This window comes from Hyla sarda, unplaced genomic scaffold (genome assembly GCF_029499605.1).
Source record: "Hyla sarda isolate aHylSar1 unplaced genomic scaffold, aHylSar1.hap1 scaffold_162, whole genome shotgun sequence".
Classification (NCBI taxonomy): Eukaryota; Metazoa; Chordata; class Amphibia; order Anura; family Hylidae; genus Hyla; species Hyla sarda.
Window position 1 is genome coordinate 142,129 of NW_026608257.1, and position 26,558 is coordinate 168,686.

The following is a 26,558-nucleotide window of genomic DNA, read 5'->3' on the forward strand; positions in this document are numbered from 1 at the left end:
CAATACCACTGACATCACTAGGTGTAAACAACATCTCTCCTTTGCTGTGTATGTGACTATGGAGCTGTTTGGTGATGTCGTCTATTATGGCCTTCATAGAAGCAACAGGAGATTGTTGCATCCATCTAGAACCCTCAGAACTACAGTGCTATGATGTCACTCACTTCCACAGGCCTTGCAGAGTGTAAACAACAACAACCCAGCTTTGTTGTGTATGTAACCATAGGGATTTGTGATGTCACCTAGAACCTTCACAGCAGCGACAGCTTTATGAGGAGCATCAGCACTGCTCTGCCTGAGCAGAACCATCACCGCCATAGGTTGTCAAATAACCCGGGTTTAACCCACACAGGTAAGTCCAATGGGGTGCAGGCATGTCCTCTATGCTTACAGCTTCCCGTGGGTGTTGGTTTGATACCGTTTGGGGACAGCCAAGGAGGCATCTGCAGGCAACAAAGGTAGGTGTGTGCTTGTGTGTGTGTTTCCTATGCAGATCCTAAGCCCAGTGTCACATGCAAGTAGGAGGAGTAAGAAGGGTTCCTGGCAAATCCGGGTTATGGATTGCATTTAAAAAGGCCCCGTGGGAGTGCAATGGGCCCCTGTCTTGCTGCTTAGCAATAATGGTATGGGTTTAGGTTCTGCTGTGTGTACTGGTGGTTGACTGCCCCCCAGCCCAGAGTGTGCATGGAAAATTGTCTGGCAGCCTCCCTGACAGCAAGCAGTGATAGTGCCCATGAAGGGCACCTTGTTGGGCCCGCCCCTTTCACGGTTATCGCTTCTCGGCCTTTTGGCTAAGATCAAGTGTAGTATCTGTTCTTATCAGTTTAATATCTGATACGTCCCCTATCTGGGGACCATATATTAAATGGATTTTTGAGAACGGGGGCCGATTTCGAAGCTTGCTTCCGTCGCCCTATGCATTGACCCGATATGGCAGTATCTTCGGGTACAGTGCACCACCCCCTTACAGGGTTAAAAAGAAAGATTCCTACTTTCATTGCTACCTGCTTGCTGGCTAGCCAGCTAGCCAGCCCTGTGGGCCTTGCTGCTGCTGCAGCCAAAAAACAAAAGGTGGTGCTGCTGCTGCTTCTGCTGCTTCTGCTGCTTCTGCTTCTGCTTGTGTCTGGCCGCTGTTGGAGCGTCCAGGCACAGGACTTCTGCTGCTGCTGACTAAATGGCCTCCTTAATTGGATCATTTGAGTAGCCAGCACACCTGTGCAGGTAGGGCATGACATGATAGGCAGCTGCCTTGATAGCGGGTGGGTGCTGAATGTTCCTAATTGACAAAATAAGATTAATGCTTATGAAGAAATATAAAATCTCATCCCTTCCCCAATATCGCGCCACACCCCTACCCCTTAATTCCCTGGTTGAACTTGATGGACATATGTCTTTTTTCGACCGTACTAACTATGTAACTATGTAACATAACATGGGGGGGGGGGGGGGGTCTCCTGGCTGTTCACACAGGTGTGTCATTGCTGTACATTGACCATGCATTGCTTCTGTGGTATTGCAAAGGCAAAGACAAATGCTTCCAGCCATCCATTGCACTAATGGATTGGTCATCAGCTGGCTGTCTATGTCCCGCATCAATATAGACCAAAGTACAGAGGGTTAGGCTATGCTATTGTGCACCTACCTGATGCATCAGAAGGTGCGAGGCCCTTGCTAAATTCTGTGCACAGACTTTGAGATCTATACTTTAGACTGTATCTAAACCTGCTCCAACATGGACTGACATTCTGGCCTACTTTCAGCCGATGCGACTTGTCTGTCGCTGAACAGTCGCTTTTTATGCATTCAGCACCTATGTATAATGTTGTAAAAATGCTCTAGAAGCTAAAGTCGCAGAAATGTCACACATATTTGGCCTGCAACTTTCTGTGCGACAAATTCAGACAGGAAAAATCAGTATAAATCCTTAGAAAATTATCCCCCAGTGTCTCCATCTGCTGGCGGTATTGAATAAGCATTGCTGCACTGATGGGGTATGCATTAGACGAAAAAAAAGAAGAAAAAGAAGAATAATACGCCCAGAAAAGAGGCGAAAAGGAGAAAAACGTAAAAAAACGTGAAAAAAAAGTAAGAGGAAGAGAAGGGAAAAAAAGGTGGAAATGGGTTTAAAAGTGATTTCGGCGGAGAAATATATATATATATATATATATATATATATATATATATATATATACGCGCACACACACACATATATATAAACGTATTCTCCGTTGAGATATTGCAGCCGCTGCTGTGTCCAGGCCCAGGAGCCTTAGCACTGTGCTGTGATGTCACTCAATACCACTGACATCACTAGGTGTAAACAACATCTCTCCTTTGCTGTGTATGTGACTATGGAGCTGTTTGGTGATGTCGTCTATTATGGCCTTCATAGAAGCAACAGGAGATTGTTGCATCCATCTAGAACCCTCAGAACTACAGTGCTATGATGTCACTCACTTCCACAGGCCTTGCAGAGTGTAAACAACAACAACCCAGCTTTGTTGTGTATGTAACCATAGGGATTTGTGATGTCACCTAGAACCTTCACAGCAGCGACAGCTTTATGAGGAGCATCAGCACTGCTCTGCCTGAGCAGAACCATCACCGCCATAGGTTGTCAAATAACCCGGGATTAACCCACACAGGTAAGTCCAATGGGGTGCAGGCATGTCCTCTATGCTTACAGCTTCCCGTGGGTGTTGGTTTGATACCGTTTGGGGACAGCCAAGGAGGCATCTGCCGGCAACAAAGGTAGGTGTGTGCTTGTGTGTGTGTTTCCTATGCAGATCCTAAGCCCAGTGTCACATGCAAGTAGGAGGAGTAAGAAGGGTTCCTGGCAAATCCGGGTTATGGATTGCATTTAAAAAGGCCCCGTGGGAGTGCAATGGGCCCCTGTCTTGCTGCTTAGCAATAATGGTATGGGTTTAGGTTCTGCTGTGTGTACTGGTGGTTGACTGCCCCCCAGCCCAGAGTGTGCATGGAAAATTGTCTGGCAGCCTCCCTGACAGCAAGCAGTGATAGTGCCCATGAAGGGCACCTTGTTGGGCCCGCCCCTTTCACGGTTATCGCTTCTCGGCCTTTTGGCTAAGATCAAGTGTAGTATATGCTTGCTTGATCTGGCTGGAAGGAGCCCGGGGTACCCGCTCCTTTTCCCTGGGGGATCGTCCCATCTATATGGTGGGACTAAACCCCCTTGCTGACATCAGGGTGGCGGCTTAGTCCCCGGGCAACGAGGAGCGATCACCACCTACCTACCTACCTGCCTGCAGTAGGGGAGGTGTTTTTTCTGCGATGGAGGAGGCTGGCAAGAAAGGAGAGCCTGCTGGAGGTGTACCTAGCTACGCCAGACTACGAAATGGAGTCCGAATTACTCTTTTGGATGCTGGAAAGAAGGAGAGAGGTTTATTCTTCGTGGTGGAGGAGATTTTGTTCCAGTTTTTTGAGCTGAGGAAGGACCAGATATTATCGATGCTGGAATTTCCAAGAAATGGAGTCTATGATGTGGTTCTGGTTTCGGAGGAGGACTATGGTGTGTTCTGCAATAAAGCATTGCTGTGGAAGTCGCACCCTAAGTTGGGAGGGGTAGAGATTACTCCCCATTTCCCGACTCGGGAAAGACTTATAACTTTGAGGATGTACAGTCCGTATATCACAGAAGAAGAGATTGTTCTGTTCCTTTCTAGATTCTGTGAGGAGGTGAAGCCAAAAGGCAAGATCTATAATCAATATGGACTTTGGACGACAAAGTGGAAATTTCAAGTGAAGTTTCAGAAAACACCTGATGGAAAGCTAATTTATCCCCCAGGGCGTTTTAAGATTGGCCCAGTAAATGGGGACCTGTTCTTTTCAGGCATGGACGACTTTTGTCGAAAGTGTAAAAGGTATGGCCATAGGAAAGATTTTTGTGATATTGTTTGGTGCTATAAATGCCAAGAAGAAGGCCATGAGCCAGAAGCATGTAAGGTGAAGAAAAAGTGTCATCTATGTGGTGATGAGGGACACCTGGCAGTAATGTGTCCTAAGAAGAAGAAGAAGAAAAAGGAGGTTATGAAACGAAGTAGGGAGGAGGAAACTGATGTGAGGGAAGAACCTGAAGAGGAGGAAACTCCAACCAGGAAAGTGATGGAGGAGAAGAAAAGGAAAGAAAATGAAGAAGAATATGTATCGGTAGAGTATGGAGGCTCTCTTGATGTTGTCTTCAAGAGTGTGTCAAAAAAAGAAAAAAAAGCCTTTGACGAGGATTTGGGAAATCTGAAAGAAAGATTGGGAATCAAAGTCAATGAAGCAAGGGATAAAGTCTATTGTTCCTTTCACGCAGATATAGATAGATTTGTGGAAACATACAAGGTTCCAGCGTGGCTGGCGATTCCAGCCAAAAGTGAGATGCTGAGTGGATCTATAACTTGTGGTTTCTTAGACTTCTTGATGGTCTTTGCATGGAGAAGAGGAATGACATTTGGGTAATTTTTCTTTAAGAAATTATAGAATTATAGTATGGTTAGTTTTGGTTTGATAATTTTTTTATGTTTTAAATATGGTTTCTTTTATTGTTTAAAAAAAAAAAAAAAAAAAGAGATAAAGAAATAAAGAAAAACGGGTTTTCCTGATGATGAACAAAAAATCAAGCTCAAATAAGATCTTAGAGCTCTGATGGAGTTCTGAGGGTTAACTAAAAAAAAAAATCTGTTCTTATCAGTTTAATATCTGATACGTCCCCTATCTGGGGACCATATATTAAATGGATTTTTGAGAACGGGGGCCGATTTCGAAGCTTGCTTCCGTCGCCCTATGCATTGACCCGATATGGCAGTATCTTCGGGTACAGTGCACCACCCCCTTACAGGGTTAAAAAGAAAGATTCCTACTTTCATTGCTACCTGCTTGCTGGCTAGCCAGCCCTGTGGGCCTTGCTGCTGCTGCAGCCAAAAAACAAAAGGTGGTGCTGCTGCTGCTTCTGCTGCTTCTGCTTCTGCTTGTGTCTGGCCGCTGTTGGAGCGTCCAGGCACAGGACTTCTGCTGCTGCTGACTAAATGGCCTGCTTAATTGGATCATTTGAGTAGCCAGCACACCTGTGCAGGTAGGGCATGACATGATAGGCAGCTGCCTTGATAGCGGGTGGGTGCTGAATGTTCCTAATTGACAAAATAAGATTAATGCTTATGAAGAAATATAAAATCTCATCCCTTCCCCAATATCGCGCCACACCCCTACCCCTTAATTCCCTGGTTGAACTTGATGGACATATGTCTTTTTTCGACCGTACTAACTATGTAACTATGTAACATAACATGGGGGGGGGGGGGGTCTCCTGGCTGTTCACACAGGTGTGTCATTGCTGTACATTGACCATGCATTGCTTCTGTGGTATTGCAAAGGCAAAGACAAATGCTTCCAGCCATCCATTGCACTAATGGATTGGTCATCAGCTGGCTGTCTATGTCCCGCATCAATATAGACCAAAGTACAGAGGGTTAGGCTATGCTCTTGTGCACCTACCTGATGCATCAGAAGGTGCGAGGCCCTTGCTAAATTCTGTGCACAGACTTTGAGATCTATACTTTAGACTGTATCTAAACCTGCTCCAACATGGACTGACATTCTGGCCTACTTTCAGCCGATGCGACTTGTCTGTCGCTGAACAGTCGCTTTTTATGTATTCAGCACCTATGTATAATGTTGTAAAAATGCTCTAGAAGCTAAAGTCGCAGAAATGTCACACATATTTGGCCTGCAACTTTCTGTGCGACAAATTCAGACAGGAAAAATCAGTATAAATCCTTAGAAAATTATCCCCCAGTGTCTCCATCTGCTGGCGGTATTGAATAAGCATTGCTGCACTGATGGGGTATGCATTAGACGAAAAAAAAGAAGAAAAAGAAGAATAATACGCCCAGAAAAGAGGCGAAAAGGAGAAAAACGTAAAAAAACGTGAAAAAAAAGTAAGAGGAAGAGAAGGGAAAAAAAGGTGGAAATGGGTTTAAAAGTGATTTCGGCGGAGAAATATATATATATATATATATATATACGCGCACACACACACATATATATAAACGTATTCTCCGTTGAGATATTGCAGCCGCTGCTGTGTCCAGGCCCAGGAGCCTTAGCACTGTGCTGTGATGTCACTCAATACCACTGACATCACTAGGTGTAAACAACATCTCTCCTTTGCTGTGTATGTGACTATGGAGCTGTTTGGTGATGTCGTCTATTATGGCCTTCATAGAAGCAACAGGAGATTGTTGCATCCATCTAGAACCCTCAGAACTACAGTGCTATGATGTCACTCACTTCCACAGGCCTTGCAGAGTGTAAACAACAACAACCCAGCTTTGTTGTGTATGTAACCATAGGGATTTGTGATGTCACCTAGAACCTTCACAGCAGCGACAGCTTTATGAGGAGCATCAGCACTGCTCTGCCTGAGCAGAACCATCACCGCCATAGGTTGTCAAATAACCCGGGTTTAACCCACACAGGTAAGTCCAATGGGGTGCAGGCATGTCCTCTATGCTTACAGCTTCCCGTGGGTGTTGGTTTGATACCGTTTGGGGACAGCCAAGGAGGCATCTGCAGGCAACAAAGGTAGGTGTGTGCTTGTGTGTGTGTTTCCTATGCAGATCCTAAGCCCAGTGTCACATGCAAGTAGGAGGAGTAAGAAGGGTTCCTGGCAAATCCGGGTTATGGATTGCATTTAAAAAGGCCCCGTGGGAGTGCAATGGGCCCCTGTCTTGCTGCTTAGCAATAATGGTATGGGTTTAGGTTCTGCTGTGTGTACTGGTGGTTGACTGCCCCCCAGCCCAGAGTGTGCATGGAAAATTGTCTGGCAGCCTCCCTGACAGCAAGCAGTGATAGTGCCCATGAAGGGCACCTTGTTGGGCCCGCCCCTTTCACGGTTATCGCTTCTCGGCCTTTTGGCTAAGATCACGTGTGGATTTCTGTGCGTGGTTTGGGTTGAAAGGAGTGGTGATCGGGGCCCTCTTTACGGGGGGCCCTGGATTGTTGCTGAGCTGCGATCGTGGGTTTTACCTGCAAAAATGAGCGAGAAGGCGCGTGGACTTGAGGACACGGTGCGGATCTACGTTCCTGGCGAGCACCGGGGGACGATCGGACTTGACCAAATCGTTGTGGAGATTCTTCGCAAGCTTGATTACCTACAGGTATGGAATGTATTGGCTATACAGGATTTTCCTAGGCAAGGAATTTATGATATTACTTTTTGTGGTTCTGAGATTTGCCAGAGAGTCTATATGGATCTTGAAGAAATGAAGAGGAAAAGTGAGCCTGCTATAATGAAGAAGATTAAAGTGGAACCGTTATTTATGAATACAACAAAGGTAGTAATTGTCCACATGTATAATCCTAAGGTTTCTGATGAAATGGTTACAAACTTTTTGTTCCGGTATTGCGAGGAAGTGAAATTTATAGGAAGACTTAAGAACAAGTTTGGGTACTTTAATTGTAAGAGAAAGTTTATTGTAAAATTTAAAAAAGATGAAGGAATGCAAGATGGAAGGAAGAGCATACCACAGGTGTTTTCTATCGGAGGAGAGAGAGGTTTCTGCTTTTATGAAGGCCAGTTGCAATATTGTAGAAAGTGCCATGCCTATGGCCATGTGCAGGATTATTGCCCTGAGAAAGGAGAATGTTGCAGAAATTGTGGGAAAACTGGTCATGAAGCAAGTATTTGTACAGAGAAGAAGACATGTGATATCTGTGGAAGTGAGGAACATTTGGCAAGAGGCTGTGATATGTGGTATAAAAAGAAGAGAAGTTATGCTGATGCAGCTGGGAATAGAGGAGAACAAAGAGAAAAAGGGGGAGGGAGGTTTGTTCCTGGAGTTGGTGAGAGTGTGAGTGTGAGTGTTAATGTGGCACAGGTGGCTGAGGAAAGTTCTGTGATAGTGGAGCACATTAGCACTCAGGAGAGGTCAGGGGAGGAGGGTGTTTCCACTGCTGTGACTGGTGAGGAGACAGGTGTGGGAGGTGAATTTACCTTGGTGAAAAAGAAAAAAGCAAAAAAAGTGAAAGTGGTGGAGAAAATTGAGACAGTGTATGGTGATGTTCTTTCTAGTGAAGAGGCTATGGATGATATTGAATGTCCAAACCCAATTGTGGGGGAGGAGGAGGGAATGGAAGTTGTTGGGTCATCTCAGAGATCTCTAACACCTGGTCAGAGAGTTTCTCGCAGTAAGGAAGAAGAGGAGGAGGAAGATGAGGATGTGCAGGTTGTGAATAAAAGGTGTAAGACAGGGAGCTGGTCTGAGGATCAGGAAGCCCTTGTTCTTTGTAGTGATAATGAAATAGACAGGGACTCTAACATAGGGTCGCCTGATTGTTTTGCAAGTTTACATAGGAAAGTTGAAGGCCAAAATGTTAATTTCTAAGTTAAGATGGATTTTAAAGCATTTGGTTTTCTTTTCCTAGTTATTATGACTTTGGTTGTAACAACTATTAATGTAAGAAGTATTGAGTCTGAAATTAGGAGAGCTGCAATTTTTGATATTCTTGAGAATGTTAGAAGTGATGTGATATGTTTACAGGAGTGTGCAATAAAGTCAGCACCTTATGCAAATGAGTGGAAGTGTGGGCAGTCCTTCTGGTCCACATGTGCAGAAAACAAAAATGAAGGTATTGGGATTTTATTGCGAAACAGGGACACTAAAGTTTTAAATTGCCAAACTTTAGTACCTGGTCGTTGTATGGTTTTAATTTTTGAGGTTTTGGGCCAGAGGATGAGAATTTTTAATGTGTATGCTCCAGCAGAAAAACAAGCACGTTTGTCTTTTTTAGAGTCCCTTAAGTTTTTTATCCCTGGTCGTGAAGATACTATTATTGTTGGCGATTTTAACTGCATTAGATCCGTCAATGATCGTGAGAGCTCTGCTGAGGTTAGAACTGATATTACTTCCAATGTTTTAAATCAAATTATTCAAGACTTGCATTTTACTGATGTTGGACTGATGGTTAGCACTGATGAAAGATATACGTACATATCAGATAGTGGCCGCTGTAAATCCCGGATCGATTACATCCTGGTCTCTGATGGGATTAAGGTGGTCCGGTGCAATCAAATGATGTCAACTTTCTCAGACCACAAGATGGTGTCGGCTGAGATAAGTGTCACAGAGTCCCTTCATTTTGGGAGGGGGCTCTGGAAATTAAATGTAAGTCTATTGGAAGATGAGGAAGTAATGGCTGGTTTTAATCATGTGTTTTTATCCTGTGTTTCTAAACAACCTGATTTTAGTAATGTCTTAGTGTGGTGGGAATGGGCTAAAGGAGAGTTTTCTAATTTCTTTAAGATGTTTTGCATAAAGAGAGCACAAGAGAAGAGGAGGAGTGATGAAAGGCTTGTATCCCGGTTAGAGACTCTCTATAAGTTTAAACGTGTTGGTGTGGAGGTGGAGGATGAGATTGTTAAGGTGAAGGGGGAGATGAAAAAAAGGTTGTTGGAAAAGGGAAGGAATATTGTATATAAGTCTAAAGTGCAGCACCTAGAAGAAAATGAGCAGTGTACACGGTATTTCTTTAAAAAATGTTTTAATGCTAAAGGTGTTTTTAAATCTGTTTTTACCCCTACGGGGGAAGTTTTTGGAGTGGAGATGGTGAAGGAGATTGGCAGATTTTATGAGACACTCTTTAGTAATAAGAGCAGAGCCAGTGAGACGGAGATGAATGATTATTGTAATATTTTGGAGAATAATGTTCCTGTTGAAAAAGTAGATTTTTTGATTGATGATGTTAGTGAAGGGGAGATCAAGCAGGCCCTGGATAAGATGGCCAAAGGGAAGACACCAGGCTGTGATGGTCTCCCCGCTGAGTTTTATTCCGCGTTCTGGAATATTTTAAGTAAAGAGTTTACACGGGTGGTGCAATATGTTTTTAACTCAGGTGTTTTAGCTGAATCTATGAAGAAAGGGGTCATAACATTAATTCATAAAAAAGGTGATGGCAGAGATCTTAAAAATTGGAGACCTATAACTTTATTAAATTGTGACTACAAGATAATTGCTAAGATTGTGGCTAATAGACTGAGTGATGTAGTGGACCACCTTGTGGGAGAATACCAAGTTTGTGCAGTACCGAAAAGAAAAATAACAGATAATTTATTGCTTTTAAGAGACTCTATTTATTACAGTAACTTTAACAAGAATGCACTGTTTGTTGAGTCCATAGATTTCGAAAAGGCTTATGATAAGGTTGCACATGATTTTATGTTCATTGCTTTAAAACACTTAGGTATTCCAGAAAAGTTATTATCTGTTATTATGAGTTTTTATCATGGGGTGACAAGTCAGATTTTAGTAAATGGGCATGTGGGGCCTGCTTTTAATGTCTTGTCTGGAGTCAGACAGGGATGCCCACTCTCCCCAATTCTGTTTATATGCGTTATAGAGGGCCTGTTGAAGAATGTGCAGAAAGATAAATGTGTGAGTGGTGTTTTTATTCCAGGTAGTGATGGTAGTAAGTTAAAGGTTTTAAGTTATATGGACGATGTGGTTTTTACTTGTACATCCCAAGCAGATCTCAACAGAGTAAATTTGCATGTGAGGATTTTTTGTTGTGTGGCTGGGATGAATGTGAACTGGGGGAAGTGCCAATTATGCAGTTTTGGGAACCAAGAGAATATAGTAGTGGATGGTGTTAAGGAAAAAGAAGACATTGAAGTGCTAGGAGTGATATTTGATAAAGACCTCAAAGGAAAGAAAAGTTATGAGACTTTGGACAGTAAAATTGAGAAGAAGCTATCCTTCTGGAGGTTAAGGAACTTGTCACTTAAAGGGAAAGTTCTTATCATTAAGTCTGTAATCCTACCGCTTCTCTTGTATACGGCTATGGTGCTTCCTCCAGGGAAGTTATGGACTAGGAGAGTCACAAGGAAGCTTTTTGTGTTCTTCTGGGGGTCTAAGATGGAGAAAATGAGAAGAGAAGAAGTGATGAAGAGTATGAATTTGGGCGGATATAACTTTCCAAACATTGATCTGTTTTTAAAGGTGCACTATTTTCTTTTAATTTTTAAATTGATACAGTGCAATAATAGGGCGGCAGACATGAGTAAATACCTTGCAGGATGGTTGTTTTCCAAATGGGGCTGGTGTGAGAGGGATTTGAGGAGACCCATAGCACATGTGATACCTACCTTCTATGTGCTCCTCAGGTCTTTCAATGATCAATTTGGTTTGAGCTCTTTAGGTGAACCTGATAAAAAGAAAATAGAACAAGAAATAAGGAAAAATGAGAGATTATATGAAGTACCATTCTGCACTAATGCTCAGTCTGTGAAGATTTGGAAGTTTTTTAAAGTTATTGGACTATCAAACAGACAAAAAGACGTTAGTTGGATGTCCTTTCATGGCTGCCTCCCAACCCAATCTTTTTTAAATGGAAGAGGTTTGAGAATAAGTGACAGATGCCCAAGAGAGGGTTGTGGAGGTAGAGAAGACTTAGTGCACCTTTATTGGGACTGTTTTTATGCAAAAGAATTTTTTATGTTTTTAAAGAAGTTTTTAATCCAACTCACTGGATATAACAGTTTTTCTTTTGAGAAAGTTTTTATTGGTCAAGATCTTAGTAAAAAGGAAGATACACGTACTAATTGGATTCTTTTTTCTGTTTTTAAAGAGGTTTTATGGGACTCACGCAATTTGCTTGTTTTTAAAAATGTTGTTATTTCTCCGAGGGAATTGAAAAGATTGTTTTTAGGAAGGATTTTTACTATCTTTCTACTGGACAAAAAGAGAATTGGTGAAGAAGAAGCGGAGAAAATCTGGATGCATACACGATGGAAAAATTTATAAGAAGTACGTAAAGGAGAAAGCTGTAAGTTTTTGACCAATTTCTGTGATTGTTTTTGACATGTTTTTTTGTTTTGTTGTTTGGTCACTTTTTCTTGGCACTCGGTTCCCTTAGTTAGTTTTTTCCGTATGATGTTTTTTCAGATATTGTTTTAAGTGACGAGTCTTGGTAGGTGACCTGATGATCGTCCAAACAATAGTCTGTAACTGAGGAAAAAAAAAAAAAAAAAAAAAAAAAAAAAAAATCTGTTCTTATCAGTTTAATATCTGATACGTCCCCTATCTGGGGACCATATATTAAATGGATTTTTGAGAACGGGGGCCGATTTCGAAGCTTGCTTCCGTCGCCCTATGCATTGACCCGATATGGCAGTATCTTCGGGTACAGTGCACCACCCCCTTACAGGGTTAAAAAGAAAGATTCCTACTTTCATTGCTACCTGCTTGCTGGCTAGCCAGCTAGCCAGCCCTGTGGGCCTTGCTGCTGCTGCAGCCAAAAAACAAAAGGTGGTGCTGCTGCTGCTTCTGCTGCTTCTGCTTCTGCTTGTGTCTGGCCGCTGTTGGAGCGTCCAGGCACAGGACTTCTGCTGCTGCTGACTAAATGGCCTCCTTAATTGGATCATTTGAGTAGCCAGCACACCTGTGCAGGTAGGGCATGACATGATAGGCAGCTGCCTTGATAGCGGGTGGGTGCTGAATGTTCCTAATTGACAAAATAAGATTAATGCTTATGAAGAAATATAAAATCTCATCCCTTCCCCAATATCGCGCCACACCCCTACCCCTTAATTCCCTGGTTGAACTTGATGGACATATGTCTTTTTTCGACCGTACTAACTATGTAACTATGTAACATAACATGGGGGGGGGGGGGGTCTCCTGGCTGTTCACACAGGTGTGTCATTGCTGTACATTGACCATGCATTGCTTCTGTGGTATTGCAAAGGCAAAGACAAATGCTTCCAGCCATCCATTGCACTAATGGATTGGTCATCAGCTGGCTGTCTATGTCCCACATCAATATAGACCAAAGTACAGAGGGTTAGGCTATGCTATTGTGCACCTACCTGATGCATCAGAAGGTGCGAGGCCCTTGCTAAATTCTGTGCACAGACTTTGAGATCTATACTTTAGACTGTATCTAAACCTGCTCCAACATGGACTGACATTCTGGCCTACTTTCAGCCGATGCGACTTGTCTGTCGCTGAACAGTCGCTTTTTATGTATTCAGCACCTATGTATAATGTTGTAAAAATGCTCTAGAAGCTAAAGTCGCAGAAATGTCACACATATTTGGCCTGCAACTTTCTGTGCGACAAATTCAGACAGGAAAAATCAGTATAAATCCTTAGAAAATTATCCCCCAGTGTCTCCATCTGCTGGCGGTATTGAATAAGCATTGCTGCACTGATGGGGTATGCATTAGACGAAAAAAAAGAAGAAAAAGAAGAATAATACGCCCAGAAAAGAGGCGAAAAGGAGAAAAACGTAAAAAAACGTGAAAAAAAAGTAAGAGGAAGAGAAGGGAAAAAAAGGTGGAAATGGGTTTAAAAGTGATTTCGGCGGAGAAATATATATATATATATATATATATATATATATATATATATATATACGCGCACACACACACATATATATAAACGTATTCTCCGTTGAGATATTGCAGCCGCTGCTGTGTCCAGGCCCAGGAGCCTTAGCACTGTGCTGTGATGTCACTCAATACCACTGACATCACTAGGTGTAAACAACATCTCTCCTTTGCTGTGTATGTGACTATGGAGCTGTTTGGTGATGTCGTCTATTATGGCCTTCATAGAAGCAACAGGAGATTGTTGCATCCATCTAGAACCCTCAGAACTACAGTGCTATGATGTCACTCACTTCCACAGGCCTTGCAGAGTGTAAACAACAACAACCCAGCTTTGTTGTGTATGTAACCATAGGGATTTGTGATGTCACCTAGAACCTTCACAGCAGCGACAGCTTTATGAGGAGCATCAGCACTGCTCTGCCTGAGCAGAACCATCACCGCCATAGGTTGTCAAATAACCCGGGTTTAACCCACACAGGTAAGTCCATTGGGGTGCAGGCATGTCCTCTATGCTTACAGCTTCCCGTGGGTGTTGGTTTGATACCGTTTGGGGACAGCCAAGGAGGCATCTGCAGGCAACAAAGGTAGGTGTGTGCTTGTGTGTGTGTTTCCTATGCAGATCCTAAGCCCAGTGTCACATGCAAGTAGGAGGAGTAAGAAGGGTTCCTGGCAAATCCGGGTTATGGATTGCATTTAAAAAGGCCCCGTGGGAGTGCAATGGGCCCCTGTCTTGCTGCTTAGCAATAATGGTATGGGTTTAGGTTCTGCTGTGTGTACTGGTGGTTGACTGCCCCCCAGCCCAGAGTGTGCATGGAAAATTGTCTGGCAGCCTCCCTGACAGCAAGCAGTGATAGTGCCCATGAAGGGCACCTTGTTGGGCCCGCCCCTTTCACGGTTATCGCTTCTCGGCCTTTTGGCTAAGATCAAGTGCAGTTTGCTCTGGTCTGGCCAGAGGGTGCGATCTCTGGGTCTACCCAGTTTGCCGGAGGAAGATTTTTTTCACTGTGGTCCTGTACCGACAGATTATCATCTGGAAGAATGGCTGGAGTAAAGAATACTATCCGCATGGAGGTGGATCCTGCAAGTTCCAAGAACAACATGGTTTATCTGGTGAGAGACATCATTATGGAGAAGATTGGAGTGGACAAGGCTGAAATCTTCAGTGTTAATGAGTCTCCCCGCAGGGGCTCCTATGAGGTAACCTTTGTGGATGAGGGCAGGTGTTTGCATGTGTATGAATACTTAAGGAATCTCAGCAATGAGCCCTTGCTGGTTGGGGTGAAGATTACTCCACTGTTTGGTCTGCGGGAAAAACTGTGATAGTGCATGTGCATAATCCTTACACAGATGTGGAAATTATTAAGAACTTTTTGCACAAGTACTGTGACTATGTGAAGGGTGGAGAGAAACAGACGAATGTACTGGGGATTTTTAACTGCAATTATAAGTTTGTGGTTAAATTAAAAGTAGACCCTACTTGTGTTGGGGGTTTTAAACACCCCCCTGCCAGTTTTTCCATTGCAGGTTATAGGGGGTACCTGTCCTATGCTGGTCAGCCTTCCTACTGCAGGAATTGTTTTTCCTTTGGACATTTAAAGGAGAACTGTGTGCAAGGACAAATGTGCAGGAACTGTAATACTGCTGGCCACCATGCTGGAAGTTGTCCTAAAGCCAGGAAATGTGACTTATGTCGGGAGGAAGGTCATGTTTATAAGGACTGCCCTGGGGTGAGAAGTCCTTTATTCAGTAGTGTGGTGAGAGAGGGGGAAATAGTGAGGAGATTGGCCCCTCTGAAGACCATTGCAGCTCCTCAGAAGCCCCCTGATGTTCAGGCTGCAGTCTCTGATGCCTTCAGACAGTTGGAGGAAGTTATTGAGGGAGTGCAGAGTCCTAGTCACTCTGTGGAGTCTGTTCACCCCTCTGACCCTGTTCACATTGAGCCATTTCCATCCTCAGGTGAGACTGATTTGTGTAACAGGGAGGGTGGTGGGAAACATAATGCAGAGGATGAAAATTATGATGGCTTTCAACTGGTGCATGGAGGGAAGTCTGCCAAGAAAAGAAGAGGTGAGAAGGGTGCGGACTCGCGCCCGGAAACCAGCAACTTTTATGAAGTCCTGGAGACGGATGTTATGGAGGCTACTGAGAGTGGTGAATAACTATGCTGGGACTTGATTTGCTAGTTAGTAGCAGGTGGCTGATGCACCTGTGTAGCTCATGCAGGGTTAAACCTTGTTCTTTGTAGCTTTAGGCTATGGGTTTTGTTGTATGTTCTCAAAATGTGAGAGTGTTTAAAAATAAGGCTAGGAGAGCTGCTATTTTAAGTTTTTTAGCTCAGGAAAATGCTGCAATTTTTTGTTTGCAGGAGTGTGGTATTGATCTCACCATAAGTCAGGATGAATGGGTGTATGGTCGGTGTGTGTGGTCTGGGAGTGTTTTGAATAAGAATGATGGTGTGGGGATCTTGATTAAATCACCTGACATTGCTGTGGAAAGCTATGTGGTAATTGAACCTGGCAGGTGTATTTCTGCTGTATTAAGTTATAAAAATGTGAAATTTCGTTTGATTAATGTTTATGCTCCTGCATATAAAAATGAAAGAAAAAATTTGTTTGATAAGTTAAAGTTTTATGTTCAGGGCAAGATGCCTGTTATTTTAGTTGGAGATATGAATGTTGATTTAACAAAAAAAGCTTTTGATGTATCTGGTAGAAAATTATTTGAGTTAGTCTCTGATTTTAGGTTAAGGGATATCCAAGAGTTATGTAATATTAATCCTAATTTATGTACATATCATGCAGATAGAGGTAATTTTCACTCTAAGTTAGATTATTGTTTTTTGTCTGAGAGTTTGAATGCTTTAAGTTACAGACAGAGGTCTGTTTGTTATTCGGACCATGATTCCTTGCTGTGTGAGATTGATGTGGGTCAGAGTGCTGTGTATGGGAGAGGTTTGTGGAAAATGAATATTAAACATTTAGATAGTGTGGATGTGAGAGATCAGTATGAATGTATGTATAAGAAGTGGTGTGGAAAGAAAGGTGAGTTTGATAACATTATTTTGTGGTGGGAATGGGTTAAAAAGAAAACAAAGTCCTTTTTTAAGTCCTTTGGATACAAAGTCGCTGCTCTTAAGAGGGAGCAATATGTGAAGTTGAATGCGCGTTTGTCCTATTTGTGTAGGTTGAGAGATTGTGGAGTGGATGTTCAGGATGATATTGTGAGCACTAAGAGGGAGATTAATAATTTTGTGTTGGAAAAGGGTAGGAGTATCATGTATAGGGCCAAGTTAGATAAATTGGAACATGATGAGAAATGTTCACGTTATTTTTTCAAAAAAGTTTTTTCTAAAAAACCTGTTATTGATATGATTGTGAGAGAGGATGGTAGGGAAGTGACTGGTGATGGTGTGAGTGAGGAAATTGCATGCTTTTATGAGGAGCTGTATGGAGAGAAGTGGAGAGATGAGAATTTGGAGAGTGAGGTATTGAGTGTGTTGGATGGGAAGCTTGGAGAAGCTGAGCAGGCTTTTGTTATGCGTAAGATTTCAAGTGAAGAAGTATGGGATGTAGTGCAGAAAATGTCAGCGAATAAGACTCCAGGGGAAGATGGTTTGCCTGTGGAATTTTATCGTTTTTTGTGGAATGTGGTGGGTAAGGATGTTGTTGCAGTGTGTCAGTTTATGTGGGAGAATATGGAAATTGCGGAGAGTATGCGTGGTGGTGTGGTAGTATTAATTCCAAAAAAAGGGAATTTAAAAAATTTAAAGAATTGGCGTCCAATTACGTTACTTAACTGCGATTATAAGATCTATGCAAAAATTATTGCTAATCGAATGAGGGATGTTGTTGAATGTGTGGTTGGTTATGATCAGTTTTGTGCTGTGCCTGGACGTCGTATACATGAGAGTTTGTGTCTGTTGAGAGATTGTTTGTGGGATTGTAAGAGTAGAAAACAAAATGCTTATTTGTTGTCACTTGATTTTGAAAAGGCGTATGATAGGTTGTCTCATAATTTTTTGTTCAGGGTATTGTTGCGAATGGGGTTTCCGAGTGATTTTGTGTGGAGAGTTAGGAGTTTGTATGATAGAATATATAGTAGGATGCTCGTTAATGGATGTGTGGGGAGAAGAGTGAATGTTTTTTCAGGAGTAAGGCAGGGGTGCCCGCTCTCGCCAGTAGCGTTTATATGCGCGATTGAGCCTCTGTTATGTCTGATTAGGAGGGATAAGATAGTGAGAGGTGTTCATATTCCTGGTAGCAATGGTAGGGAATTTAAAGTGAATGCTTATATGGATGATGTATGTGTCCTGTGTGATTCTGAGTGTGCTGTGAGGAGAGTGAGGCTTTTGGTTTCAATTTTCTGTGGTGCGTCTGCTTTTAAAGTGAATTGGTTAAAGAGCGAATGTAAATGCTTTGGTGAAGGTGGGTTAAGTAGTGATGTTGGGGTGAATGTAGTGGAGGGGGCTATTAAAGTATTGGGGATTAAGTTTAGTAAGGACTTGGATGGAAAGGAGAGTTGGGATGATGCAAAAAAGAAGGTAGAGATGCGTTTGAATTTTTGGAGTATGAGAAGTCTTTCTTTTATTGGAAAAATTGTGGTTATTAAAAGTGTTGTTTTACCAATTTTTCTGTATGTTGCTATGATTTTTCCTCCGCAGTATATGTGTTTAAGGAGTCTGAATCGGGTTTTGTTTGTCTTTTTCTGGGGGTCTAAAGTAGAAAGATTAAGGAGAGAAGTGGTGATTAAAAATTGGCGGAAGGGTGGGATGAGTTTTCCAAATCTGGAGGTTTATTTTGGAGTGAATATTTTAGTTTTCATACTGGTCATTATTGAAGGAGATAAGAAGATGTCTTGTATGACTAAGTTTCTTGCTGGAAGACTGTTTGTTAGGCTGAAGTGGTGTAAGAGGGATCTGAGTAGGCCTGTTGCTTTTGAGGTTCCTAAGTGGTATGAGTGGGTTGTGAGGTTTTTGGAGAAATTTGAGTTGATAGAAGAAGAGATGAGTGTGTTGAAGAATAAACGTTTGGTGATGAGAATGATTGAGAGTAAAGAGGTTGTATGTAATATTAATTCTGTGAGGGGAGCGGATGTGGAGAAAGTTTGGAAGAAAGTAAGGATGGATGGTATGTCTAATAAGCAAAAGGAGATTGTGTGGCAAAGTCTACATGGTGTGTTGTCTGTGAGAGAGTTTCAGAAAGCAAGGGGTTTGGTGAGATGTGATGTGTGTCCTAGAGTGGGTTGTAATGGTTTTGAAAGTGTTATTCATCTCTTTTGGAATTGTAAGTATGCTCGTGAGGTTGTTAGAAGGCTTGGTCCTTTATGCAAGGAGTTGACAGGTATGGAGTTTTTGTCTTTTGAGATGATGATGTTTGGGCTTTGTGTAAGTGGAGGTCAGAATGTAAGAGTGTTGTGGTTATTGTTGTCGTGTATTAAGGAAGTCTTGTGGGATGTGAGGAATGTTTATGTGTTTTTGAGGAAAGAAGTGAGTGTTAATAATAGTGTGCGAATGGTGTTAGGCAAACTGTATTTGTGTTATTTGTGGGATTCTAAGAGGGGTGGGATTGATGCGGAAGGCATTTGGAAATCGAAAAAATGGATTCATCTTGTTGATTTATCTTGATTGTTTTTTTTTGTCTGTTTGATTGATAAATAAAGTTTCCCAATGATGAGAGGGTTGTGTGTTACAGAAAGTTTGTAATGCCAGTTTGAAAGTATTGCTTGGAGTACTTTCATCCCCTACCTGAGGGATTTAAAAAAAAAAAAAAAAAAAAAAAATCTGTTCTTATCAGTTTAATATCTGATACGTCCCCTATCTGGGGACCATATATTAAATGGATTTTTGAGAACGGGGGCCGATTTCGAAGCTTGCTTCCGTCGCCCTATGCATTGACCCGATATGGCAGTATCTTCGGGTACAGTGTACCACCCCCTTACAGGGTTAAAAAGAAAGATTCCTACTTTCATTGCTACCTGCTTGCTGGCTAGCCAGCTAGCCAGCCCTGTGGGCCTTGCTGCTGCTGCAGCCAAAAAACAAAAGGTGGTGCTGCTGCTGCTTCTGCTGCTTCTGCTTCTGCTTGTGTCTGGCCGCTGTTGGAGCATCCAGGCACAGGACTTCTGCTGCTGCTGACTAAATGGCCTCCTTAATTGGATCATTTGAGTAGCCAGCACACCTGTGCAGGTAGGGCATGACATGATAGGCAGCTGCCTTGATAGCGGGTGGGTGCTGAATGTTCCTAATTGACAAAATAAGATTAATGCTTATGAAGAAATATAAAATCTCATCCCTTCCCCAATATCGCGCCACACCCCTACCCCTTAATTCCCTGGTTGAACTTGATGGACATATGTCTTTTTTCGACCGTACTAACTATGTAACTATGTAACATAACATGGGGGGGGGGGGGGTCTCCTGGCTGTTCACACAGGTGTGTCATTGCTGTACATTGACCATGCATTGCTTCTGTGGTATTGCAAAGGCAAAGACAAATGCTTCCAGCCATCCATTGCACTAATGGATTGGTCATCAGCTGGCTGTCTATGTCCCGCATCAATATAGACCAAAGTACAGAGGGTTAGGCTATGCTATTGTGCACCTACCTGATGCATCAGAAGGTGCGAGGCCCTTGCTAAATTCTGTGCACAGACTTTGAGATCTATACTTTAGACTGTATCTAAACCTGCTCCAACATGGACTGACATTCTGGCCTACTTTCAGCCGATGCGACTTGTCTGTCGCTGAACAGTCGCTTTTTATGTATTCAGCACCTATGTATAATGTTGTAAAAATGCTCTAGAAGCTAAAGTCGCAGAAATGTCACACATATTTGGCCTGCAACTTTCTGTGCGACAAATTCAGACAGGAAAAATCAGTATAAATCCTTAGAAAATTATCCCCCAGTGTCTCCATCTGCTGGCGGTATTGAATAAGCATTGCTGCACTGATGGGGTATGCATTAGACGAAAAAAAAGAAGAAAAAGAAGAATAATACGCCCAGAAAAGAGGCGAAAAGGAGAAAAACGTAAAAAAACGTGAAAAAAAAGTAAGAGGAAGAGAAGGGAAAAAAAGGTGGAAATGGGTTTAAAAGTGATTTCGGCGGAGAATATATATATATATATATATATATATATATATATATATATATATATACGCGCACACACACACATATATATAAACGTATTCTCCGTTGAGATATTGCAGCCGCTGCTGTGTCCAGGCCCAGGAGCCTTAGCACTGTGCTGTGATGTCACTCAATACCACTGACATCACTAGGTGTAAACAACATCTCTCCTTTGCTGTGTATGTGACTATGGAGCTGTTTGGTGATGTCGTCTATTATGGCCTTCATAGAAGCAACAGGAGATTGTTGCATCCATCTAGAACCCTCAGAACTACAGTGCTATGATGTCACTCACTTCCACAGGCCTTGCAGAGTGTAAACAACAACAACCCAGCTTTGTTGTGTATGTAACCATAGGGATTTGTGATGTCACCTAGAACCTTCACAGCAGCGACAGCTTTATGAGGAGCATCAGCACTGCTCTGCCTGAGCAGAACCATCACCGCCATAGGTTGTCAAATAACCCGGGTTTAACCCACACAGGTAAGTCCAATGGGGTGCAGGCATGTCCTCTATGCTTACAGCTTCCCGTGGGTGTTGGTTTGATACCGTTTGGGGACAGCCAAGGAGGCATCTGCAGGCAACAAAGGTAGGTGTGTGCTTGTGTGTGTGTTTCCTATGCAGATCCTAAGCCCAGTGTCACATGCAAGTAGGAGGAGTAAGAAGGGTTCCTGGCAAATCCGGGTTATGGATTGCATTTAAAAAGGCCCCGTGGGAGTGCAATGGGCCCCTGTCTTGCTGCTTAGCAATAATGGTATGGGTTTAGGTTCTGCTGTGTGTACTGGTGGTTGACTGCCCCCCAGCCCAGAGTGTGCATGGAAAATTGTCTGGCAGCCTCCCTGACAGCAAGCAGTGATAGTGCCCATGAAGGGCACCTTGTTGGGCCCGCCCCTTTCACGGTTATCGCTTCTCGGCCTTTTGGCTAAGATCAAGTGTAGTATCTGTTCTTATCAGTTTAATATCTGATACGTCCCCTATCTGGGGACCATATATTAAATGGATTTTTGAGAACGGGGGCCGATTTCGAAGCTTGCTTCCGTCGCCCTATGCATTGACCCGATATGGCAGTATCTTCGGGTACAGTGCACCACCCCCTTACAGGGTTAAAAAGAAAGATTCCTACTTTCATTGCTACCTGCTTGCTGGCTAGCCAGCTAGCCAGCCCTGTGGGCCTTGCTGCTGCTGCAGCCAAAAAACAAAAGGTGGTGCTGCTGCTGCTTCTGCTGCTTCTGCTTCTGCTTGTGTCTGGCCGCTGTTGGAGCGTCCAGGCACAGGACTTCTGCTGCTGCTGACTAAATGGCCTCCTTAATTGGATCATTTGAGTAGCCAGCACACCTGTGCAGGTAGGGCATGACATGATAGGCAGCTGCCTTGATAGCGGGTGGGTGCTGAATGTTCCTAATTGACAAAATAAGATTAATGCTTATGAAGAAATATAAAATCTCATCCCTTCCCCAATATCGCGCCACACCCCTACCCCTTAATTCCCTGGTTGAACTTGATGGACATATGTCTTTTTTCGACCGTACTAACTATGTAACTATGTAACATAACATGGGGGGGGGGGGGGGGGGGTCTCCTGGCTGTTCACACAGGTGTGTCATTGCTGTACATTGACCATGCATTGCTTCTGTGGTATTGCAAAGGCAAAGACAAATGCTTCCAGCCATCCATTGCACTAATGGATTGGTCATCAGCTGGCTGTCTATGTCCCGCATCAATATAGACCAAAGTACAGAGGGTTGGGCTATGCTATTGTGCACCTACCTGATGCATCAGAAGGTGCGAGGCCCTTGCTAAATTCTGTGCACAGACTTTGAGATCTATACTTTAGACTGTATCTAAACCTGCTCCAACATGGACTGACATTCTGGCCTACTTTCAGCCGATGCGACTTGTCTGCCGCTGAACAGTCGCTTTTTATGTATTCAGCACCTATGTATAATGTTGTAAAAATGCTCTAGAAGCTAAAGTCGCAGAAATGTCACACATATTTGGCCTGCAACTTTCTGTGCGACAAATTCAGACAGGAAAAATCAGTATAAATCCTTAGAAAATTATCCCCCAGTGTCTCCATCTGCTGGCGGTATTGAATAAGCATTACTGCACTGATGGGGTATGCATTAGACGAAAAAAAAGAAGAAAAAGAAGAATAATACGCCCAGAAAAGAGGCGAAAAGGAGAAAAACGTAAAAAAACGTGAAAAAAAAGTAAGAGGAAGAGAAGGGAAAAAAAGGTGGAAATGGGTTTAAAAGTGATTTCGGCGGAGATATATATATATATATATATATATATATATATATATATATATATATATACGCGCACACACACACATATATATAAACGTATTCTCCGTTGAGATATTGCAGCCGCTGCTGTGTCCAGGCCCAGGAGCCTTAGCACTGTGCGGTGATGTCACTCAATACCACTGACATCACTAGGTGTAAACAACATCTCTCCTTTGCTGTGTATGTGACTATGGAGCTGTTTGGTGATGTCGTCTATTATGGCCTTCATAGAAGCAACAGGAGATTGTTGCATCCATCTAGAACCCTCAGAACTACAGTGCTATGATGTCACTCACTTCCACAGGCCTTGCAGAGTGTAAACAACAACAACCCAGCTTTGTTGTGTATGTAACCATAGGGATTTGTGATGTCACCTAGAACCTTCACAGCAGCGACAGCTTTATGAGGAGCATCAGCACTGCTCTGCCTGAGCAGAACCATCACCGCCATAGGTTGTCAAATAACCCGGGTTTAACCCACACAGGTAAGTCCAATGGGGTGCAGGCATGTCCTCTATGCTTACAGCTTCCCGTGGGTGTTGGTTTGATACCGTTTGGGGACAGCCAAGGAGGCATCTGCAGGCAACAAAGGTAGGTGTGTGCTTGTGTGTGTGTTTCCTATGCAGATCCTAAGCCCAGTGTCACATGCAAGTAGGAGGAGTAAGAAGGGTTCCTGGCAAATCCGGGTTATGGATTGCATTTAAAAAGGCCCCGTGGGAGTGCAATGGGCCCCTGTCTTGCTGCTTAGCAATAATGGTATGGGTTTAGGTTCTGCTGTGTGTACTGGTGGTTGACTGCCCCCCAGCCCAGAGTGTGCATGGAAAATTGTCTGGCAGCCTCCCTGACAGCAAGCAGTGATAGTGCCCATGAAGGGCACCTTGTTGGGCCCGCCCCTTTCACGGTTATCGCTTCTCGGCCTTTTGGCTAAGATCAAGTGTAGTATCTGTTCTTATCAGTTTAATATCTGATACGTCCCCTATCTGGGGACCATATATTAAATGGATTTTTGAGAACGGGGGCCGATTTCGAAGCTTGCTTCCGTCGCCCTATGCATTGACCCGATATGGCAGTATCTTCGGGTACAGTGCACCACCCCCTTACAGGGTTAAAAAGAAAGATTCCTACTTTCATTGCTACCTGCTTGCTGGCTAGCCAGCTAGCCAGCCCTGTGGGCCTTGCTGCTGCTGCAGCCAAAAAACAAAAGGTGGTGCTGCTGCTGCTTCTGCTGCTTCTGCTTGTGTCTGGCCGCTGTTGGAGCGTCCAGGCACAGGACTTCTGCTGCTGCTGACTAAATGGCCTCCTTAATTGGATCATTTGAGTAGCCAGCACACCTGTGCAGGTAGGGCATGACATGATAGGCAGCTGCCTTGATAGCGGGTGGGTGCTGAATGTTCCTAATTGACAAAATAAGATTAATGCTTATGAAGAAATATAAAATCTCATCCCTTCCCCAATATCGCGCCACACCCCTACCCCTTAATTCCCTGGTTGAACTTGATGGACATATGTCTTTTTTCGACCGTACTAACTATGTAACTATGTAACATAACATGGGGGGGGGGGGGGGGTCTCCTGGCTGTTCACACAGGTGTGTCATTGCTGTACATTGACCATGCATTGCTTCTGTGGTATTGCAAAGGCAAATACAAATGCTTCCAGCCATCCATTGCACTAATGGATTGGTCATCAGCTGGCTGTCTATGTCCCGCATCAATATAGACCAAAGTACAGAGGGTTGGGCTATGCTATTGTGCACCTACCTGATGCATCAGAAGGTGCGAGGCCCTTGCTAAATTCTGTGCACAGACTTTGAGATCTATACTTTAGACTGTATCTAAACCTGCTCCAACATGGACTGACATTCTGGCCTACTTTCAGCCGATGCGACTTGTCTGCCGCTGAACAGTCGCTTTTTATGTATTCAGCACCTATGTATAATGTTGTAAAAATGCTCTAGAAGCTAAAGTCGCAGAAATGTCACACATATTTGGCCTGCAACTTTCTGTGCGACAAATTCAGACAGGAAAAATCAGTATAAATCCTTAGAAAATTATCCCCCAGTGTCTCCATCTGCTGGCGGTATTGAATAAGCATTGCTGCACTGATGGGGTATGCATTAGACGAAAAAAAAGAAGAAAAAGAAGAATAATACGCCCAGAAAAGAGGCGAAAAGGAGAAAAACGTAAAAAAACGTGAAAAAAAGTAAGAGGAAGAGAAGGGAAAAAAAGGTGGAAATGGGTTTAAAAGTGATTTCGGCGGAGAAATATATATATATATATATATATATATATATATATATATATATACGCGCACACACACACATATATATAAACGTATTCTCCGTTGAGATATTGCAGCCGCTGCTGTGTCCAGGCCCAGGAGCCTTAGCACTGTGCTGTGATGTCACTCAATACCACTGACATCACTAGGTGTAAACAACATCTCTCCTTTGCTGTGTATGTGACTATGGAGCTGTTTGGTGATGTCGTCTATTATGGCCTTCATAGAAGCAACAGGAGATTGTTGCATCCATCTAGAACCCTCAGAACTACAGTGCTATGATGTCACTCACTTCCACAGGCCTTGCAGAGTGTAAACAACAACAACCCAGCTTTGTTGTGTATGTAACCATAGGGATTTGTGATGTCACCTAGAACCTTCACAGCAGCGACAGCTTTATGAGGAGCATAAGCACTGCTCTGCCTGAGCAGAACCATCACCGCCATAGGTTGTCAAATAACCCGGGTTTAACCCACACAGGTAAGTCCAATTGGGTGCAGGCATGTCCTCTATGCTTACAGCTTCCCGTGGGTGTTGGTTTGATACCGTTTGGGGACAGCCAAGGAGGCATCTGCAGGCAACAAAGGTAGGTGTGTGCTTGTGTGTGTGTTTCCTATGCAGATCCTAAGCCCAGTGTCACATGCAAGTAGGAGGAGTAAGAAGGGTTCCTGGCAAATCCGGGTTATGGATTGCATTTAAAAAGGCCCCGTGGGAGTGCAATGGGCCCCTGTCTTGCTGCTTAGCAATAATGGTATGGGTTTAGGTTCTGCTGTGTGTACTGGTGGTTGACTGCCCCCAGCCCAGAGTGTGCATGGAAAATTGTCTGGCAGCCTCCCTGACAGCAAGCAGTGATAGTGCCCATGAAGGGCACCTTGTTGGGCCCGCCCCTTTCACGGTTATCGCTTCTCGGCCTTTTGGCTAAGATCAAGTGTAGTATCTGTTCTTATCAGTTTAATATCTGATACGTCCCCTATCTGGGGACCATATATTAAATGGATTTTTGAGAACGGGGGCCGATTTCGAAGCTTGCTTCCGTCGCCCTATGCATTGACCTGATATGGCAGTATCTTCGGGTACAGTGCACCACCCCCTTACAGGGTTAAAAAGAAAGATTCCTACTTTCATTGCTACCTGCTTGCTGGCTAGCCAGCTAGCCAGCCCTGTGGGCCTTGCTGCTGCTGCAGCCAAAAAACAAAAGGTGGTGCTGCTGCTGCTTCTGCTGCTTCTGCTTCTGCTTGTGTCTGGCCGCTGTTGGAGCGTCCAGGCACAGGACTTCTGCTGCTGCTGACTAAATGGCCTCCTTAATTGGATCATTTGAGTAGCCAGCACACCTGTGCAGGTAGGGCATGACATGATAGGCAGCTGCCTTGATAGCGGGTGGGTGCTGAATGTTCCTAATTGACAAAATAAGATTAATGCTTATGAAGAAATATAAAATCTCATCCCTTCCCCAATATCGCGCCACACCCCTACCCCTTAA

General features: G+C 43.5%; 6 non-coding genes and 2 pseudogenes across 6 annotated transcripts; all 8 read left to right on the top strand.

Moving 5' to 3' along the window:
* Positions 1–771: 771 nt before the first annotated feature.
* LOC130311221 (U2 spliceosomal RNA) lies at positions 772–962 on the top strand. The gene has a single exon (XR_008859634.1). It is a non-coding gene; the product is annotated as a U2 spliceosomal RNA (small nuclear RNA).
* Positions 963–3,064: 2,102 nt separating this feature from the next.
* On the top strand, positions 3,065–3,200 carry LOC130311203 (U2 spliceosomal RNA; annotated as a pseudogene).
* Positions 3,201–4,650: 1,450 nt separating this feature from the next.
* Positions 4,651–4,835, top strand: LOC130311181 (U2 spliceosomal RNA). The gene has a single exon (XR_008859609.1). It is a non-coding gene; the product is annotated as a U2 spliceosomal RNA (small nuclear RNA).
* A 7,159-nt stretch (positions 4,836–11,994) lies between these two features.
* On the top strand, positions 11,995–12,196 carry LOC130311184 (U2 spliceosomal RNA; annotated as a pseudogene).
* Positions 12,197–19,124: 6,928 nt separating this feature from the next.
* LOC130311187 (U2 spliceosomal RNA) lies at positions 19,125–19,321 on the top strand. Its single transcript, XR_008859614.1, has one exon. It is a non-coding gene; the product is annotated as a U2 spliceosomal RNA (small nuclear RNA).
* A 2,092-nt stretch (positions 19,322–21,413) lies between these two features.
* On the top strand, positions 21,414–21,604 carry LOC130311223 (U2 spliceosomal RNA). Its single transcript, XR_008859636.1, has one exon. It is a non-coding gene; the product is annotated as a U2 spliceosomal RNA (small nuclear RNA).
* A 2,098-nt stretch (positions 21,605–23,702) lies between these two features.
* On the top strand, positions 23,703–23,893 carry LOC130311224 (U2 spliceosomal RNA). Its single transcript, XR_008859637.1, has one exon. It is a non-coding gene; the product is annotated as a U2 spliceosomal RNA (small nuclear RNA).
* A 2,083-nt stretch (positions 23,894–25,976) lies between these two features.
* Positions 25,977–26,167, top strand: LOC130311141 (U2 spliceosomal RNA). The gene has a single exon (XR_008859580.1). It is a non-coding gene; the product is annotated as a U2 spliceosomal RNA (small nuclear RNA).
* Positions 26,168–26,558: the final 391 nt, after the last annotated feature.